Here is a 19,539-nt window from a genome sequence, read left to right on the forward strand (position 1 = left end):
CCGCAGGCCAGAGTAGGGCGGAACAGAGATTCCTGCAGGCAAGCATAGGCCCGAACAGAGTCCCGCAGGCCCGAACAGGCCAGAACGGAGATTCCCGGAGGCAAGAATAGGCCCGAGTAAAGTCCCGCTCCAGAGAATAGGCCCGAACGGAGAGTCCCGCAGGCCAACATAGGCCCGAACGGTCATTCCCGCAGGCAAGCATAGGCCCGAACAGAGTCCAGCAGGCCAGCATAGGCCCGAACGGAGATTCCCGGACCAAGAATAGACCCGAACGGTGTCCCGAAGGCAAAATGAGGCCCGAGTAGAGGAGCCGTGCAGGCAAGAAGACGACCGAACACTGTCCGGCAAGCAACAATAAGCCCGAATGCAGAATCCTGCAGGCAAGAACGGGCCTGAACAGAGTCCCACTGGCAAGAAGAAGCACAAATAGAAGAGGCCCCTAGGCAAGAATAGGCCCGAGTAGAGTCCCGCTCCCAAGATTAGGCCCGAACGGAGAGTCCCGCAGGCCAGAAACGACCGAACGGAGGGTCCTGCGGGCGAGAATAGGCCCGAAGAGATGTCCTGCAGGCGGGAATACGCCCAAACTGAGAATCCCACAGGTCAGCATAACCCTGAAAGGAGATTCCCGCAGGCAAGCATAGGCCCGAACAGAGTCCCACAAGCCAGAATAGGACCGAACGGAGTTTTCCGGGGGCAACAATAGGCCTGGACAGAGGCCCGCAGGCAAAAAGAGGCCCGAGTAGAGGGGCTGTGCAGGCAAGAAGAGTCCCGAACAGAGTCCTGCAGGCAAGAATAGGCCCAAACGAAGAGCCCCGCTGGCAAGAAGAGACCCGAACAGAGTCCCGAAGGCCAGAAAGGCCCGAACGGAGAGTTCCCCAGGTGAGAATAGGCCCGAACGGAGAGTCCCGCAGGCCACAATAGGCCCGAATAGAGGAGCCCTTAGGCAAAAATAGGCCCGAATAGAGACCCGCTCACAAGAATAGGCCTGAACGGAGAGTCCCGCAGGCCAGAAAAGCCCAAACAGAGGGTCTCGAAGGCGAGAATGGGCCCGAACGAGGGTCCCGCAGACCACGAGAGGAGCGAACGGAGAGTCTCGCAGGCCAGAAAAGGCCCGAACAGAATCCCGCAGGGAAGTATAGGCCCGAATAGAGTCCCGCAGGGAAGGACAGGCCTGAATAGCGGAGCCCCGCACGCACGAACAGGCCCGAGTAGCAGAGCCCTGCAAGCACGAACAGACCCGAGTAGCGGAGCCCCGCATGCACGAACAGGCCCAAGTAGTGGAACCCCGCATGCACCAACAGGCCCGAGTAGCAGAGCCCCGCACGCACAATCAGGCCTGAGTAGCGGAGCTCCGCATGCTAGAACAGGACCGAATATCGGAGCTCCGTAAGCACAAAAGGCTGGAATAGAGCAGCCCCGCACGCAACAGGAGACCCCAAAGGAGACTCCCAGAGGCTAGATTAGGTCCGAACGGAGAGTTTTGCAGGTCAGAATTGTCCCGAACGGAGAGACCCGCAGGCAAGAATAGGCCGGAACGGAGAGTCCCGCAGGCAAGAATAGGCCCGAACGGAGAGTTGCGCAGGCGAGAATAGGCCCAAAGGAAAGTCCCGCAGGCGAGAGAATATGCCCAAATTGAGAATACCGCAGGCCAGCATACGCCTGAACGGAGATTCCCGTAGGCAAGCATAGGCCCAAACAGAGTCCCGCAGGCCAGAACAGGCCCGAACGGGGAGTCCTGCAGGCCACAATAGGCCGGAACAGAGATTCCTGCAGGCAAGCATAGGCCCAAACAGAGTCCCACAGGCCAGAATAGGCCCGAACGGGGAGTCCTGCAGGCCACAATAGGCCGGAACAGAGATTCCTGCAGGCAAGCATAGGCCCAAACAGAGTCCCACAGGCCAGAATAGGCCCGAACGGAGTCCCGCAGGCCAGGGTATGCCCGAACGGAGATTCCCGGAGCAAGGATAGGCCCGAATAGAGTCCCGCAGGCAAGAAGAGGCCCGAGTAGAGCAGCCATGCAGGCAAGATGAGGCACGAACAGAGTCCCGCTGGCAAGAGTAGCCCTGAATGGAGAACCCACAGGCAAGAATAGGCTCAAACGGAGAGTCCCGCAGACAAGAATAGGCCCGAACAGAATCCCAGAGGCAAGAATTGAGGAGCCCCGTAGGCAAGAGTAGGCCCGACTAAAGGCCCGCTCCAGAGAATAGGCCCGAGCAGAGAGTCCCGTAGGCGAAAAAGGCCTGAACAGAGAGCCCCGCAGGCAGGCATGGGCCCGAACAGAGTCCCACAGGCCAGAATAGTCCCGAACAGAGATTCCCGGAGCAAGAATAGCCCCGAACAGAATTCCGCAGGCCAGCATACGCCTGAACGGAGATTGCCGAAGGGAAGCCTAGGCCCGAACGAAGAGTCCCGCAGGCCAGAATGGGCCCGAACGGAGATTGTCGGAGGCAAGAATAGGCCCCAATAGAGTCCCACAGGCAAAAATAGGCCCGAGTAGAGGAGCCGTGCAGGCAAGAAGAGGCCCGAACAGAGTCCCGCGGGCAAGGATACGCCCAAACGGAGAGTCCCGCAGGCAAGAATGGGCCCGAACGGAGAGACCCGCAGGCCAGCATACGCCTGAACGGAGATTCCCGCAGGCAAGCATAGGCCCAAACAGAGTCCTGCAGGCCAGAATAGGCCCGAACGGAGAGTCCTGCAGGCAAGCACAGGCCCGAACAGAGTCCCGCAAGCCAGGGTACGCCCGAACGGAGACTCCCGGAGCAAGAATAGGCCCGAAAAGAGTCCCGCAGGCCAGAATAGGCCCGAACGGAGAGTCCCGCAGGCCAGAGTAGGGCGGAACAGAGATTCCTGCAGGCAAGCATAGGCCCGAACAGAGTCCCGCAGGCCCGAACAGGCCAGAACGGAGATTCCCGGAGGCAAGAATAGGCCCGAGTAAAGTCCCGCTCCAGAGAATAGGCCCGAACGGAGAGTCCCGCAGGCCAACATAGGCCCGAACGGTCATTCCCGCAGGCAAGCATAGGCCCGAACGGAGATTCCCGGACCAAGAATAGACCCGAACGGTGTCCCGAAGGCAAAATGAGGCCCGAGTAGAGGAGCCGTGCAGGCAAGAAGACGACCGAACACTGTCCGGCAAGCAACAATAAGCCCGAATGCAGAATCCTGCAGGCAAGAACGGGCCTGAACAGAGTCCCACTGGCAAGAAGAAGCACAAATAGAAGAGGCCCCTAGGCAAGAATAGGCCCGAGTAGAGTCCCGCTCCCAAGATTAGGCCCGAACGGAGAGTCCCGCAGGCCAGAAACGACCGAACGGAGGGTCCCGCGGGCGAGAATAGGCCCGAAGAGATGTCCTGCAGGCGGGAATACGCCCAAACTGAGAATCCCACAGGTCAGCATAACCCTGAAAGGAGATTCCCGCAGGCAAGCATAGGCCCGAACAGAGTCCCACAAGCCAGAATAGGACCGAACGGAGTTTTCCGGGGGCAACAATAGGCCTGGACAGAGGCCCGCAGGCAAAAAGAGGCCCGAGTAGAGGGGCTGTGCAGGCAAGAAGAGTCCCGAACAGAGTCCTGCAGGCAAGAATAGGCCCAAACGAAGAGCCCCGCTGGCAAGAAGAGACCCGAACAGAGTCCCGAAGGCCAGAAAGGCCCGAACGGAGAGTTCCCCAGGTGAGAATAGGCCCGAACGGAGAGTCCCGCAGGCCACAATAGGCCCGAATAGAGGAGCCCTTAGGCAAAAATAGGCCCGAATAGAGACCCGCTCACAAGAATAGGCCCGAACGGAGAGTCCCGCAGGCCAGAAAAGCCCAAACAGAGGGTCTCGAAGGCGAGAATGGGCCCGAACGAGGGTCCCGCAGACCACGAGAGGAGCGAACGGAGAGTCTCGCAGGCCAGAAAAGGCCCGAACAGAATCCCGCAGGGAAGTATAGGCCCGAATAGAGTCCCGCAGGGAAGGACAGGCCTGAATAGCGGAGCCCCGCACGCACGAACAGGCCCGAGTAGCAGAGCCCTGCAAGCACGAACAGACCCGAGTAGCGGAGCCCCGCATGCACGAACAGGCCCAAGTAGTGGAACCCCGCATGCACCAACAGGCCCGAGTAGCAGAGCCCCGCACGCACAATCAGGCCTGAGTAGCGGAGCTCCGCATGCTAGAACAGGACCGAATATCGGAGCTCCGTAAGCACAAAAGGCTGGAATAGAGCAGCCCCGCACGCAACAGGAGACCCCAAAGGAGACTCCCAGAGGCTAGATTAGGTCCGAACGGAGAGTTTTGCAGGTCAGAATTGTCCCGAACGGAGAGACCCGCAGGCAAGAATAGGCCGGAACGGAGAGTCCCGCAGGCAAGAATAGGCCCGAACGGAGAGTTGCGCAGGCGAGAATAGGCCCAAAGGAAAGTCCCGCAGGCGAGAGAATATGCCCAAATTGAGAATACCGCAGGCCAGCATACGCCTGAACGGAGATTCCCGTAGGCAAGCATAGGCCCAAACAGAGTCCCGCAGGCCAGAACAGGCCCGAACGGGGAGTCCTGCAGGCCACAATAGGCCGGAACAGAGATTCCTGCAGGCAAGCATAGGCCCAAACAGAGTCCCACAGGCCAGAATAGGCCCGAACGGGGAGTCCTGCAGGCCACAATAGGCCGGAACAGAGATTCCTGCAGGCAAGCATAGGCCCAAACAGAGTCCCACAGGCCAGAATAGGCCCGAACGGAGTCCCGCAGGCCAGGGTATGCCCGAACGGAGATTCCCGGAGCAAGGATAGGCCCGAATAGAGTCCCGCAGGCAAGAAGAGGCCCGAGTAGAGCAGCCATGCAGGCAAGATGAGGCACGAACAGAGTCCCGCTGGCAAGAGTAGCCCTGAATGGAGAACCCACAGGCAAGAATAGGCTCAAACGGAGAGTCCCGCAGACAAGAATAGGCCCGAACAGAATCCCAGAGGCAAGAATTGAGGAGCCCCGTAGGCAAGAGTAGGCCCGACTAAAGGCCCGCTCCAGAGAATAGGCCCGAGCAGAGAGTCCCGTAGGCGAAAAAGGCCTGAACAGAGAGCCCCGCAGGCAGGCATGGGCCCGAACAGAGTCCCACAGGCCAGAATAGTCCCGAACAGAGATTCCCGGAGCAAGAATAGCCCCGAACAGAATTCCGCAGGCCAGCATACGCCTGAACGGAGATTGCCGAAGGGAAGCCTAGGCCCGAACGAAGAGTCCCGCAGGCCAGAATGGGCCCGAACGGAGATTGTCGGAGGCAAGAATAGGCCCCAATAGAGTCCCACAGGCAAAAATAGGCCCGAGTAGAGGAGCCGTGCAGGCAAGAAGAGGCCCGAACAGAGTCCCGCGGGCAAGGATACGCCCAAACGGAGAGTCCCGCAGGCAAGAATGGGCCCGAACGGAGAGACCCGCAGGCCAGCATACGCCTGAACGGAGATTCCCGCAGGCAAGCATAGGCCCAAACAGAGTCCTGCAGGCCAGAATAGGCCCGAACGGAGAGTCCTGCAGGCAAGCACAGGCCCGAACAGAGTCCCGCAAGCCAGGGTACGCCCGAACGGAGACTCCCGGAGCAAGAATAGGCCCGAAAAGAGTCCCGCAGGCCAGAATAGGCCCGAACGGAGAGTCCCGCAGGCCAGAGTAGGGCGGAACAGAGATTCCTGCAGGCAAGCATAGGCCCGAACAGAGTCCCGCAGGCCCGAACAGGCCAGAACGGAGATTCCCGGAGGCAAGAATAGGCCCGAGTAAAGTCCCGCTCCAGAGAATAGGCCCGAACGGAGAGTCCCGCAGGCCAACATAGGCCCGAACGGTCATTCCCGCAGGCAAGCATAGGCCCGAACAGAGTCCAGCAGGCCAGCATAGGCCCGAACGGAGATTCCCGGACCAAGAATAGACCCGAACGGTGTCCCGAAGGCAAAATGAGGCCCGAGTAGAGGAGCCGTGCAGGCAAGAAGACGACCGAACACTGTCCGGCAAGCAACAATAAGCCCGAATGCAGAATCCTGCAGGCAAGAACGGGCCTGAACAGAGTCCCACTGGCAAGAAGAAGCACAAATAGAAGAGGCCCCTAGGCAAGAATAGGCCCGAGTAGAGTCCCGCTCCCAAGATTAGGCCCGAACGGAGAGTCCCGCAGGCCAGAAACGACCGAACGGAGGGTCCCGCGGGCGAGAATAGGCCCGAAGAGATGTCCTGCAGGCGGGAATACGCCCAAACTGAGAATCCCACAGGTCAGCATAACCCTGAAAGGAGATTCCCGCAGGCAAGCATAGGCCCGAACAGAGTCCCACAAGCCAGAATAGGACCGAACGGAGTTTTCCGGGGGCAACAATAGGCCTGGACAGAGGCCCGCAGGCAAAAAGAGGCCCGAGTAGAGGGGCTGTGCAGGCAAGAAGAGTCCCGAACAGAGTCCTGCAGGCAAGAATAGGCCCAAACGAAGAGCCCCGCTGGCAAGAAGAGACCCGAACAGAGTCCCGAAGGCCAGAAAGGCCCGAACGGAGAGTTCCCCAGGTGAGAATAGGCCCGAACGGAGAGTCCCGCAGGCCACAATAGGCCCGAATAGAGGAGCCCTTAGGCAAAAATAGGCCCGAATAGAGACCCGCTCACAAGAATAGGCCCGAACGGAGAGTCCCGCAGGCCAGAAAAGCCCAAACAGAGGGTCTCGAAGGCGAGAATGGGCCCGAACGAGGGTCCCGCAGACCACGAGAGGAGCGAACGGAGAGTCTCGCAGGCCAGAAAAGGCCCGAACAGAATCCCGCAGGGAAGTATAGGCCCGAATAGAGTCCCGCAGGGAAGGACAGGCCTGAATAGCGGAGCCCCGCACGCACGAACAGGCCCGAGTAGCAGAGCCCTGCAAGCACGAACAGACCCGAGTAGCGGAGCCCCGCATGCACGAACAGGCCCAAGTAGTGGAACCCCGCATGCACCAACAGGCCCGAGTAGCAGAGCCCCGCACGCACAATCAGGCCTGAGTAGCGGAGCTCCGCATGCTAGAACAGGACCGAATATCGGAGCTCCGTAAGCACAAAAGGCTGGAATAGAGCAGCCCCGCACGCAACAGGAGACCCCAAAGGAGACTCCCAGAGGCTAGATTAGGTCCGAACGGAGAGTTTTGCAGGTCAGAATTGTCCCGAACGGAGAGACCCGCAGGCAAGAATAGGCCGGAACGGAGAGTCCCGCAGGCAAGAATAGGCCCGAACGGAGAGTTGCGCAGGCGAGAATAGGCCCAAAGGAAAGTCCCGCAGGCGAGAGAATATGCCCAAATTGAGAATACCGCAGGCCAGCATACGCCTGAACGGAGATTCCCGTAGGCAAGCATAGGCCCAAACAGAGTCCCGCAGGCCAGAACAGGCCCGAACGGGGAGTCCTGCAGGCCACAATAGGCCGGAACAGAGATTCCTGCAGGCAAGCATAGGCCCAAACAGAGTCCCACAGGCCAGAATAGGCCCGAACGGGGAGTCCTGCAGGCCACAATAGGCCGGAACAGAGATTCCTGCAGGCAAGCATAGGCCCAAACAGAGTCCCACAGGCCAGAATAGGCCCGAACGGAGTCCCGCAGGCCAGGGTATGCCCGAACGGAGATTCCCGGAGCAAGGATAGGCCCGAATAGAGTCCCGCAGGCAAGAAGAGGCCCGAGTAGAGCAGCCATGCAGGCAAGATGAGGCACGAACAGAGTCCCGCTGGCAAGAGTAGCCCTGAATGGAGAACCCACAGGCAAGAATAGGCTCAAACGGAGAGTCCCGCAGACAAGAATAGGCCCGAACAGAATCCCAGAGGCAAGAATTGAGGAGCCCCGTAGGCAAGAGTAGGCCCGACTAAAGGCCCGCTCCAGAGAATAGGCCCGAGCAGAGAGTCCCGTAGGCGAAAAAGGCCTGAACAGAGAGCCCCGCAGGCAGGCATGGGCCCGAACAGAGTCCCACAGGCCAGAATAGTCCCGAACAGAGATTCCCGGAGCAAGAATAGCCCCGAACAGAATTCCGCAGGCCAGCATACGCCTGAACGGAGATTGCCGAAGGGAAGCCTAGGCCCGAACGAAGAGTCCCGCAGGCCAGAATGGGCCCGAACGGAGATTGTCGGAGGCAAGAATAGGCCCCAATAGAGTCCCACAGGCAAAAATAGGCCCGAGTAGAGGAGCCGTGCAGGCAAGAAGAGGCCCGAACAGAGTCCCGCGGGCAAGGATACGCCCAAACGGAGAGTCCCGCAGGCAAGAATGGGCCCGAACGGAGAGACCCGCAGGCCAGCATACGCCTGAACGGAGATTCCCGCAGGCAAGCATAGGCCCAAACAGAGTCCTGCAGGCCAGAATAGGCCCGAACGGAGAGTCCTGCAGGCAAGCACAGGCCCGAACAGAGTCCCGCAAGCCAGGGTACGCCCGAACGGAGACTCCCGGAGCAAGAATAGGCCCGAAAAGAGTCCCGCAGGCCAGAATAGGCCCGAACGGAGAGTCCCGCAGGCCAGAGTAGGGCGGAACAGAGATTCCTGCAGGCAAGCATAGGCCCGAACAGAGTCCCGCAGGCCCGAACAGGCCAGAACGGAGATTCCCGGAGGCAAGAATAGGCCCGAGTAAAGTCCCGCTCCAGAGAATAGGCCCGAACGGAGAGTCCCGCAGGCCAACATAGGCCCGAACGGTCATTCCCGCAGGCAAGCATAGGCCCGAACAGAGTCCAGCAGGCCAGCATAGGCCCGAACGGAGATTCCCGGACCAAGAATAGACCCGAACGGTGTCCCGAAGGCAAAATGAGGCCCGAGTAGAGGAGCCGTGCAGGCAAGAAGACGACCGAACACTGTCCGGCAAGCAACAATAAGCCCGAATGCAGAATCCTGCAGGCAAGAACGGGCCTGAACAGAGTCCCACTGGCAAGAAGAAGCACAAATAGAAGAGGCCCCTAGGCAAGAATAGGCCCGAGTAGAGTCCCGCTCCCAAGATTAGGCCCGAACGGAGAGTCCCGCAGGCCAGAAACGACCGAACGGAGGGTCCCGCGGGCGAGAATAGGCCCGAAGAGATGTCCTGCAGGCGGGAATACGCCCAAACTGAGAATCCCACAGGTCAGCATAACCCTGAAAGGAGATTCCCGCAGGCAAGCATAGGCCCGAACAGAGTCCCACAAGCCAGAATAGGACCGAACGGAGTTTTCCGGGGGCAACAATAGGCCTGGACAGAGGCCCGCAGGCAAAAAGAGGCCCGAGTAGAGGGGCTGTGCAGGCAAGAAGAGTCCCGAACAGAGTCCTGCAGGCAAGAATAGGCCCAAACGAAGAGCCCCGCTGGCAAGAAGAGACCCGAACAGAGTCCCGAAGGCCAGAAAGGCCCGAACGGAGAGTTCCCCAGGTGAGAATAGGCCCGAACGGAGAGTCCCGCAGGCCACAATAGGCCCGAATAGAGGAGCCCTTAGGCAAAAATAGGCCCGAATAGAGACCCGCTCACAAGAATAGGCCCGAACGGAGAGTCCCGCAGGCCAGAAAAGCCCAAACAGAGGGTCTCGAAGGCGAGAATGGGCCCGAACGAGGGTCCCGCAGACCACGAGAGGAGCGAACGGAGAGTCTCGCAGGCCAGAAAAGGCCCGAACAGAATCCCGCAGGGAAGTATAGGCCCGAATAGAGTCCCGCAGGGAAGGACAGGCCTGAATAGCGGAGCCCCGCACGCACGAACAGGCCCGAGTAGCAGAGCCCTGCAAGCACGAACAGACCCGAGTAGCGGAGCCCCGCATGCACGAACAGGCCCAAGTAGTGGAACCCCGCATGCACCAACAGGCCCGAGTAGCAGAGCCCCGCACGCACAATCAGGCCTGAGTAGCGGAGCTCCGCATGCTAGAACAGGACCGAATATCGGAGCTCCGTAAGCACAAAAGGCTGGAATAGAGCAGCCCCGCACGCAACAGGAGACCCCAAAGGAGACTCCCAGAGGCTAGATTAGGTCCGAACGGAGAGTTTTGCAGGTCAGAATTGTCCCGAACGGAGAGACCCGCAGGCAAGAATAGGCCGGAACGGAGAGTCCCGCAGGCAAGAATAGGCCCGAACGGAGAGTTGCGCAGGCGAGAATAGGCCCAAAGGAAAGTCCCGCAGGCGAGAGAATATGCCCAAATTGAGAATACCGCAGGCCAGCATACGCCTGAACGGAGATTCCCGTAGGCAAGCATAGGCCCAAACAGAGTCCCGCAGGCCAGAACAGGCCCGAACGGGGAGTCCTGCAGGCCACAATAGGCCGGAACAGAGATTCCTGCAGGCAAGCATAGGCCCAAACAGAGTCCCACAGGCCAGAATAGGCCCGAACGGGGAGTCCTGCAGGCCACAATAGGCCGGAACAGAGATTCCTGCAGGCAAGCATAGGCCCAAACAGAGTCCCACAGGCCAGAATAGGCCCGAACGGAGTCCCGCAGGCCAGGGTATGCCCGAACGGAGATTCCCGGAGCAAGGATAGGCCCGAATAGAGTCCCGCAGGCAAGAAGAGGCCCGAGTAGAGCAGCCATGCAGGCAAGATGAGGCACGAACAGAGTCCCGCTGGCAAGAGTAGCCCTGAATGGAGAACCCACAGGCAAGAATAGGCTCAAACGGAGAGTCCCGCAGACAAGAATAGGCCCGAACAGAATCCCAGAGGCAAGAATTGAGGAGCCCCGTAGGCAAGAGTAGGCCCGACTAAAGGCCCGCTCCAGAGAATAGGCCCGAGCAGAGAGTCCCGTAGGCGAAAAAGGCCTGAACAGAGAGCCCCGCAGGCAGGCATGGGCCCGAACAGAGTCCCACAGGCCAGAATAGTCCCGAACAGAGATTCCCGGAGCAAGAATAGCCCCGAACAGAATTCCGCAGGCCAGCATACGCCTGAACGGAGATTGCCGAAGGGAAGCCTAGGCCCGAACGAAGAGTCCCGCAGGCCAGAATGGGCCCGAACGGAGATTGTCGGAGGCAAGAATAGGCCCCAATAGAGTCCCACAGGCAAAAATAGGCCCGAGTAGAGGAGCCGTGCAGGCAAGAAGAGGCCCGAACAGAGTCCCGCGGGCAAGGATACGCCCAAACGGAGAGTCCCGCAGGCAAGAATGGGCCCGAACGGAGAGACCCGCAGGCCAGCATACGCCTGAACGGAGATTCCCGCAGGCAAGCATAGGCCCAAACAGAGTCCTGCAGGCCAGAATAGGCCCGAACGGAGAGTCCTGCAGGCAAGCACAGGCCCGAACAGAGTCCCGCAAGCCAGGGTACGCCCGAACGGAGACTCCCGGAGCAAGAATAGGCCCGAAAAGAGTCCCGCAGGCCAGAATAGGCCCGAACGGAGAGTCCCGCAGGCCAGAGTAGGGCGGAACAGAGATTCCTGCAGGCAAGCATAGGCCCGAACAGAGTCCCGCAGGCCCGAACAGGCCAGAACGGAGATTCCCGGAGGCAAGAATAGGCCCGAGTAAAGTCCCGCTCCAGAGAATAGGCCCGAACGGAGAGTCCCGCAGGCCAACATAGGCCCGAACGGTCATTCCCGCAGGCAAGCATAGGCCCGAACAGAGTCCAGCAGGCCAGCATAGGCCCGAACGGAGATTCCCGGACCAAGAATAGACCCGAACGGTGTCCCGAAGGCAAAATGAGGCCCGAGTAGAGGAGCCGTGCAGGCAAGAAGACGACCGAACACTGTCCGGCAAGCAACAATAAGCCCGAATGCAGAATCCTGCAGGCAAGAACGGGCCTGAACAGAGTCCCACTGGCAAGAAGAAGCACAAATAGAAGAGGCCCCTAGGCAAGAATAGGCCCGAGTAGAGTCCCGCTCCCAAGATTAGGCCCGAACGGAGAGTCCCGCAGGCCAGAAACGACCGAACGGAGGGTCCCGCGGGCGAGAATAGGCCCGAAGAGATGTCCTGCAGGCGGGAATACGCCCAAACTGAGAATCCCACAGGTCAGCATAACCCTGAAAGGAGATTCCCGCAGGCAAGCATAGGCCCGAACAGAGTCCCACAAGCCAGAATAGGACCGAACGGAGTTTTCCGGGGGCAACAATAGGCCTGGACAGAGGCCCGCAGGCAAAAAGAGGCCCGAGTAGAGGGGCTGTGCAGGCAAGAAGAGTCCCGAACAGAGTCCTGCAGGCAAGAATAGGCCCAAACGAAGAGCCCCGCTGGCAAGAAGAGACCCGAACAGAGTCCCGAAGGCCAGAAAGGCCCGAACGGAGAGTTCCCCAGGTGAGAATAGGCCCGAACGGAGAGTCCCGCAGGCCACAATAGGCCCGAATAGAGGAGCCCTTAGGCAAAAATAGGCCCGAATAGAGACCCGCTCACAAGAATAGGCCTGAACGGAGAGTCCCGCAGGCCAGAAAAGCCCAAACAGAGGGTCTCGAAGGCGAGAATGGGCCCGAACGAGGGTCCCGCAGACCACGAGAGGAGCGAACGGAGAGTCTCGCAGGCCAGAAAAGGCCCGAACAGAATCCCGCAGGGAAGTATAGGCCCGAATAGAGTCCCGCAGGGAAGGACAGGCCTGAATAGCGGAGCCCCGCACGCACGAACAGGCCCGAGTAGCAGAGCCCTGCAAGCACGAACAGACCCGAGTAGCGGAGCCCCGCATGCACGAACAGGCCCAAGTAGTGGAACCCCGCATGCACCAACAGGCCCGAGTAGCAGAGCCCCGCACGCACAATCAGGCCTGAGTAGCGGAGCTCCGCATGCTAGAACAGGACCGAATATCGGAGCTCCGTAAGCACAAAAGGCTGGAATAGAGCAGCCCCGCACGCAACAGGAGACCCCAAAGGAGACTCCCAGAGGCTAGATTAGGTCCGAACGGAGAGTTTTGCAGGTCAGAATTGTCCCGAACGGAGAGACCCGCAGGCAAGAATAGGCCGGAACGGAGAGTCCCGCAGGCAAGAATAGGCCCGAACGGAGAGTTGCGCAGGCGAGAATAGGCCCAAAGGAAAGTCCCGCAGGCGAGAGAATATGCCCAAATTGAGAATACCGCAGGCCAGCATACGCCTGAACGGAGATTCCCGTAGGCAAGCATAGGCCCAAACAGAGTCCCGCAGGCCAGAACAGGCCCGAACGGGGAGTCCTGCAGGCCACAATAGGCCGGAACAGAGATTCCTGCAGGCAAGCATAGGCCCAAACAGAGTCCCACAGGCCAGAATAGGCCCGAACGGAGTCCCGCAGGCCAGGGTATGCCCGAACGGAGATTCCCGGAGCAAGGATAGGCCCGAATAGAGTCCCGCAGGCAAGAAGAGGCCCGAGTAGAGCAGCCATGCAGGCAAGATGAGGCACGAACAGAGTCCCGCTGGCAAGAGTAGCCCTGAATGGAGAACCCACAGGCAAGAATAGGCTCAAACGGAGAGTCCCGCAGACAAGAATAGGCCCGAACAGAATCCCAGAGGCAAGAATTGAGGAGCCCCGTAGGCAAGAGTAGGCCCGACTAAAGGCCCGCTCCAGAGAATAGGCCCGAGCAGAGAGTCCCGTAGGCGAAAAAGGCCTGAACAGAGAGCCCCGCAGGCAGGCATGGGCCCGAACAGAGTCCCACAGGCCAGAATAGTCCCGAACAGAGATTCCCGGAGCAAGAATAGCCCCGAACAGAATTCCGCAGGCCAGCATACGCCTGAACGGAGATTGCCGAAGGGAAGCCTAGGCCCGAACGAAGAGTCCCGCAGGCCAGAATGGGCCCGAACGGAGATTGTCGGAGGCAAGAATAGGCCCCAATAGAGTCCCACAGGCAAAAATAGGCCCGAGTAGAGGAGCCGTGCAGGCAAGAAGAGGCCCGAACAGAGTCCCGCGGGCAAGGATACGCCCAAACGGAGAGTCCCGCAGGCAAGAATGGGCCCGAACGGAGAGACCCGCAGGCCAGCATACGCCTGAACGGAGATTCCCGCAGGCAAGCATAGGCCCAAACAGAGTCCTGCAGGCCAGAATAGGCCCGAACGGAGAGTCCTGCAGGCAAGCACAGGCCCGAACAGAGTCCCGCAAGCCAGGGTACGCCCGAACGGAGACTCCCGGAGCAAGAATAGGCCCGAAAAGAGTCCCGCAGGCCAGAATAGGCCCGAACGGAGAGTCCCGCAGGCCAGAGTAGGGCGGAACAGAGATTCCTGCAGGCAAGCATAGGCCCGAACAGAGTCCCGCAGGCCCGAACAGGCCAGAACGGAGATTCCCGGAGGCAAGAATAGGCCCGAGTAAAGTCCCGCTCCAGAGAATAGGCCCGAACGGAGAGTCCCGCAGGCCAACATAGGCCCGAACGGTCATTCCCGCAGGCAAGCATAGGCCCGAACAGAGTCCAGCAGGCCAGCATAGGCCCGAACGGAGATTCCCGGACCAAGAATAGACCCGAACGGTGTCCCGAAGGCAAAATGAGGCCCGAGTAGAGGAGCCGTGCAGGCAAGAAGACGACCGAACACTGTCCGGCAAGCAACAATAAGCCCGAATGCAGAATCCTGCAGGCAAGAACGGGCCTGAACAGAGTCCCACTGGCAAGAAGAAGCACAAATAGAAGAGGCCCCTAGGCAAGAATAGGCCCGAGTAGAGTCCCGCTCCCAAGATTAGGCCCGAACGGAGAGTCCCGCAGGCCAGAAACGACCGAACGGAGGGTCCCGCGGGCGAGAATAGGCCCGAAGAGATGTCCTGCAGGCGGGAATACGCCCAAACTGAGAATCCCACAGGTCAGCATAACCCTGAAAGGAGATTCCCGCAGGCAAGCATAGGCCCGAACAGAGTCCCACAAGCCAGAATAGGACCGAACGGAGTTTTCCGGGGGCAACAATAGGCCTGGACAGAGGCCCGCAGGCAAAAAGAGGCCCGAGTAGAGGGGCTGTGCAGGCAAGAAGAGTCCCGAACAGAGTCCTGCAGGCAAGAATAGGCCCAAACGAAGAGCCCCGCTGGCAAGAAGAGACCCGAACAGAGTCCCGAAGGCCAGAAAGGCCCGAACGGAGAGTTCCCCAGGTGAGAATAGGCCCGAACGGAGAGTCCCGCAGGCCACAATAGGCCCGAATAGAGGAGCCCTTAGGCAAAAATAGGCCCGAATAGAGACCCGCTCACAAGAATAGGCCCGAACGGAGAGTCCCGCAGGCCAGAAAAGCCCAAACAGAGGGTCTCGAAGGCGAGAATGGGCCCGAACGAGGGTCCCGCAGACCACGAGAGGAGCGAACGGAGAGTCTCGCAGGCCAGAAAAGGCCCGAACAGAATCCCGCAGGGAAGTATAGGCCCGAATAGAGTCCCGCAGGGAAGGACAGGCCTGAATAGCGGAGCCCCGCACGCACGAACAGGCCCGAGTAGCAGAGCCCTGCAAGCACGAACAGACCCGAGTAGCGGAGCCCCGCATGCACGAACAGGCCCAAGTAGTGGAACCCCGCATGCACCAACAGGCCCGAGTAGCAGAGCCCCGCACGCACAATCAGGCCTGAGTAGCGGAGCTCCGCATGCTAGAACAGGACCGAATATCGGAGCTCCGTAAGCACAAAAGGCTGGAATAGAGCAGCCCCGCACGCAACAGGAGACCCCAAAGGAGACTCCCAGAGGCTAGATTAGGTCCGAACGGAGAGTTTTGCAGGTCAGAATTGTCCCGAACGGAGAGACCCGCAGGCAAGAATAGGCCGGAACGGAGAGTCCCGCAGGCAAGAATAGGCCCGAACGGAGAGTTGCGCAGGCGAGAATAGGCCCAAAGGAAAGTCCCGCAGGCGAGAGAATATGCCCAAATTGAGAATACCGCAGGCCAGCATACGCCTGAACGGAGATTCCCGTAGGCAAGCATAGGCCCGAACAGAGTCCAGCAGGCCAGCATAGGCCCGAACGGAGATTCCCGGACCAAGAATAGACCCGAACGGTGTCCCGAAGGCAAAATGAGGCCCGAGTAGAGGAGCCGTGCAGGCAAGAAGACGACCGAACACTGTCCGGCAAGCAACAATAAGCCCGAATGCAGAATCCTGCAGGCAAGAACGGGCCTGAACAGAGTCCCACTGGCAAGAAGAAGCACAAATAGAAGAGGCCCCTAGGCAAGAATAGGCCCGAGTAGAGTCCCGCTCCCAAGATTAGGCCCGAACGGAGAGTCCCGCAGGCCAGAAACGACCGAACGGAGGGTCCCGCGGGCGAGAATAGGCCCGAAGAGATGTCCTGCAGGCGGGAATACGCCCAAACTGAGAATCCCACAGGTCAGCATAACCCTGAAAGGAGATTCCCGCAGGCAAGCATAGGCCCGAACAGAGTCCCACAAGCCAGAATAGGACCGAACGGAGTTTTCCGGGGGCAACAATAGGCCTGGACAGAGGCCCGCAGGCAAAAAGAGGCCCGAGTAGAGGGGCTGTGCAGGCAAGAAGAGTCCCGAACAGAGTCCTGCAGGCAAGAATAGGCCCAAACGAAGAGCCCCGCTGGCAAGAAGAGACCCGAACAGAGTCCCGAAGGCCAGAAAGGCCCGAACGGAGAGTTCCCCAGGTGAGAATAGGCCCGAACGGAGAGTCCCGCAGGCCACAATAGGCCCGAATAGAGGAGCCCTTAGGCAAAAATAGGCCCGAATAGAGACCCGCTCACAAGAATAGGCCTGAACGGAGAGTCCCGCAGGCCAGAAAAGCCCAAACAGAGGGTCTCGAAGGCGAGAATGGGCCCGAACGAGGGTCCCGCAGACCACGAGAGGAGCGAACGGAGAGTCTCGCAGGCCAGAAAAGGCCCGAACAGAATCCCGCAGGGAAGTATAGGCCCGAATAGAGTCCCGCAGGGAAGGACAGGCCTGAATAGCGGAGCCCCGCACGCACGAACAGGCCCGAGTAGCAGAGCCCTGCAAGCACGAACAGACCCGAGTAGCGGAGCCCCGCATGCACGAACAGGCCCAAGTAGTGGAACCCCGCATGCACCAACAGGCCCGAGTAGCAGAGCCCCGCACGCACAATCAGGCCTGAGTAGCGGAGCTCCGCATGCTAGAACAGGACCGAATATCGGAGCTCCGTAAGCACAAAAGGCTGGAATAGAGCAGCCCCGCACGCAACAGGAGACCCCAAAGGAGACTCCCAGAGGCTAGATTAGGTCCGAACGGAGAGTTTTGCAGGTCAGAATTGTCCCGAACGGAGAGACCCGCAGGCAAGAATAGGCCGGAACGGAGAGTCCCGCAGGCAAGAATAGGCCCGAACGGAGAGTTGCGCAGGCGAGAATAGGCCCAAAGGAAAGTCCCGCAGGCGAGAGAATATGCCCAAATTGAGAATACCGCAGGCCAGCATACGCCTGAACGGAGATTCCCGTAGGCAAGCATAGGCCCAAACAGAGTCCCGCAGGCCAGAACAGGCCCGAACGGGGAGTCCTGCAGGCCACAATAGGCCGGAACAGAGATTCCTGCAGGCAAGCATAGGCCCAAACAGAGTCCCACAGGCCAGAATAGGCCCGAACGGAGTCCCGCAGGCCAGGGTATGCCCGAACGGAGATTCCCGGAGCAAGGATAGGCCCGAATAGAGTCCCGCAGGCAAGAAGAGGCCCGAGTAGAGCAGCCATGCAGGCAAGATGAGGCACGAACAGAGTCCCGCTGGCAAGAGTAGCCCTGAATGGAGAACCCACAGGCAAGAATAGGCTCAAACGGAGAGTCCCGCAGACAAGAATAGGCCCGAACAGAATCCCAGAGGCAAGAATTGAGGAGCCCCGTAGGCAAGAGTAGGCCCGACTAAAGGCCCGCTCCAGAGAATAGGCCCGAGCAGAGAGTCCCGTAGGCGAAAAAGGCCTGAACAGAGAGCCCCGCAGGCAGGCATGGGCCCGAACAGAGTCCCACAGGCCAGAATAGTCCCGAACAGAGATTCCCGGAGCAAGAATAGCCCCGAACAGAATTCCGCAGGCCAGCATACGCCTGAACGGAGATTGCCGAAGGGAAGCCTAGGCCCGAACGAAGAGTCCCGCAGGCCAGAATGGGCCCGAACGGAGATTGTCGGAGGCAAGAATAGGCCCCAATAGAGTCCCACAGGCAAAAATAGGCCCGAGTAGAGGAGCCGTGCAGGCAAGAAGAGGCCCGAACAGAGTCCCGCGGGCAAGGATACGCCCAAACGGAGAGTCCCGCAGGCAAGAATGGGCCCGAACGGAGAGACCCGCAGGCCAGCATACGCCTGAACGGAGATTCCCGCAGGCAAGCATAGGCCCAAACAGAGTCCTGCAGGCCAGAATAGGCCCGAACGGAGAGTCCTGCAGGCAAGCACAGGCCCGAACAGAGTCCCGCAAGCCAGGGTACGCCCGAACGGAGACTCCCGGAGCAAGAATAGGCCCGAAAAGAGTCCAGCAGGCCAGCATAGGCCCGAACGCAGATTCTCGGACCAAGAATAGACCCGAACGGTGTCCCGAAGGTAAAATGAGGTCCGAGTAGAGGAGCCGTGCAGGCAAGAAGACGACCGAACACTGTCCGGCAAGCAACAATAAGCCCGAATGCAGAATCCTGCAGGCAAGAACGGGCCTGAACAGAGTCCCACTGGCAAGAAGAAGCACAAATAGAAGAGGCCCCTAGGCAAGAATAGGCCCGAGTAGAGTCCCGCTCCCAAGATTAGGCCCGAACGGAGAGTCCCGCAGGCCAGAAACGACCGAACGGAGGGTCCCGCGGGCGAGAATAGGCCCGAAGAGATGTCCTGCAGGCGGGAATACGCCCAAACTGAGAATCCCACAGGTCAGCATAACCCTGAAAGGAGATTCCCGCAGGCAAGCATAGGCCCGAACAGAGTCCCACAAGCCAGAATAGGACCGAACGGAGTTTTCCGGGGGCAACAATAGGCCTGGACAGAGGCCCGCAGGCAAAAAGAGGCCCGAGTAGAGGGGCTGTGCAGGCAAGAAGAGTCCCGAACAGAGTCCTGCAGGCAAGAATAGGCCCAAACGAAGAGCCCCGCTGGCAAGAAGAGACCCGAACAGAGTCCCGAAGGCCAGAAAGGCCCGAACGGAGAGTTCCCCAGGTGAGAATAGGCCCGAACGGAGAGTCCCGCAGGCCACAATAGGCCCGAATAGAGGAGCCCTTAGGCAAAAATAGGCCCGAATAGAGACCCGCTCACAAGAATAGGCCTGAACGGAGAGTCCCGCAGGCCAGAAAAGCCCAAACAGAGGGTCTCGAAGGCGAGAATGGGCCCGAACGAGGGTCCCGCAGACCACGAGAGGAGCGAACGGAGAGTCTCGCAGGCCAGAAAAGGCCCGAACAGAATCCCGCAGGGAAGTATAGGCCCGAATAGAGTCCCGCAGGGAAGGACAGGCCTGAATAGCAGAGCCCCGCACGCACGAACAGGCCCGAGTAGCAGAGCCCTGCAAGCACGAACAGACCCGAGTAGCGGAGCCCCGCATGCACGAACAGGCCCAAGTAGTGGAACCCCGCATGCACCAACAGGCCCGAGTAGCAGAGCCCCGCACGCACAATCAGGCCTGAGTAGCGGAGCTCCGCATGCTAGAACAGGACCGAATATCGGAGCTCCGTAAGCACAAAAGGCTGGAATAGAGCAGCCCCGCACGCAACAGGAGACCCCAAAGGAGACTCCCAGAGGCTAGATTAGGTCCGAACGGAGAGTTTTGCAGGTCAGAATTGTCCCGAACGGAGAGACCCGCAGGCAAGAATAGGCCGGAACGGAGAGTCCCGCAGGCAAGAATAGGCCCGAACGGAGAGTTGCGCAGGCGAGAATAGGCCCAAAGGAAAGTCCCGCAGGCGAGAGAATATGCCCAAA

This window comes from Elephas maximus, chromosome 16 (assembly GCF_024166365.1).
Source record: "Elephas maximus indicus isolate mEleMax1 chromosome 16, mEleMax1 primary haplotype, whole genome shotgun sequence".
Taxonomy (NCBI): domain Eukaryota; kingdom Metazoa; phylum Chordata; class Mammalia; order Proboscidea; family Elephantidae; genus Elephas; species Elephas maximus.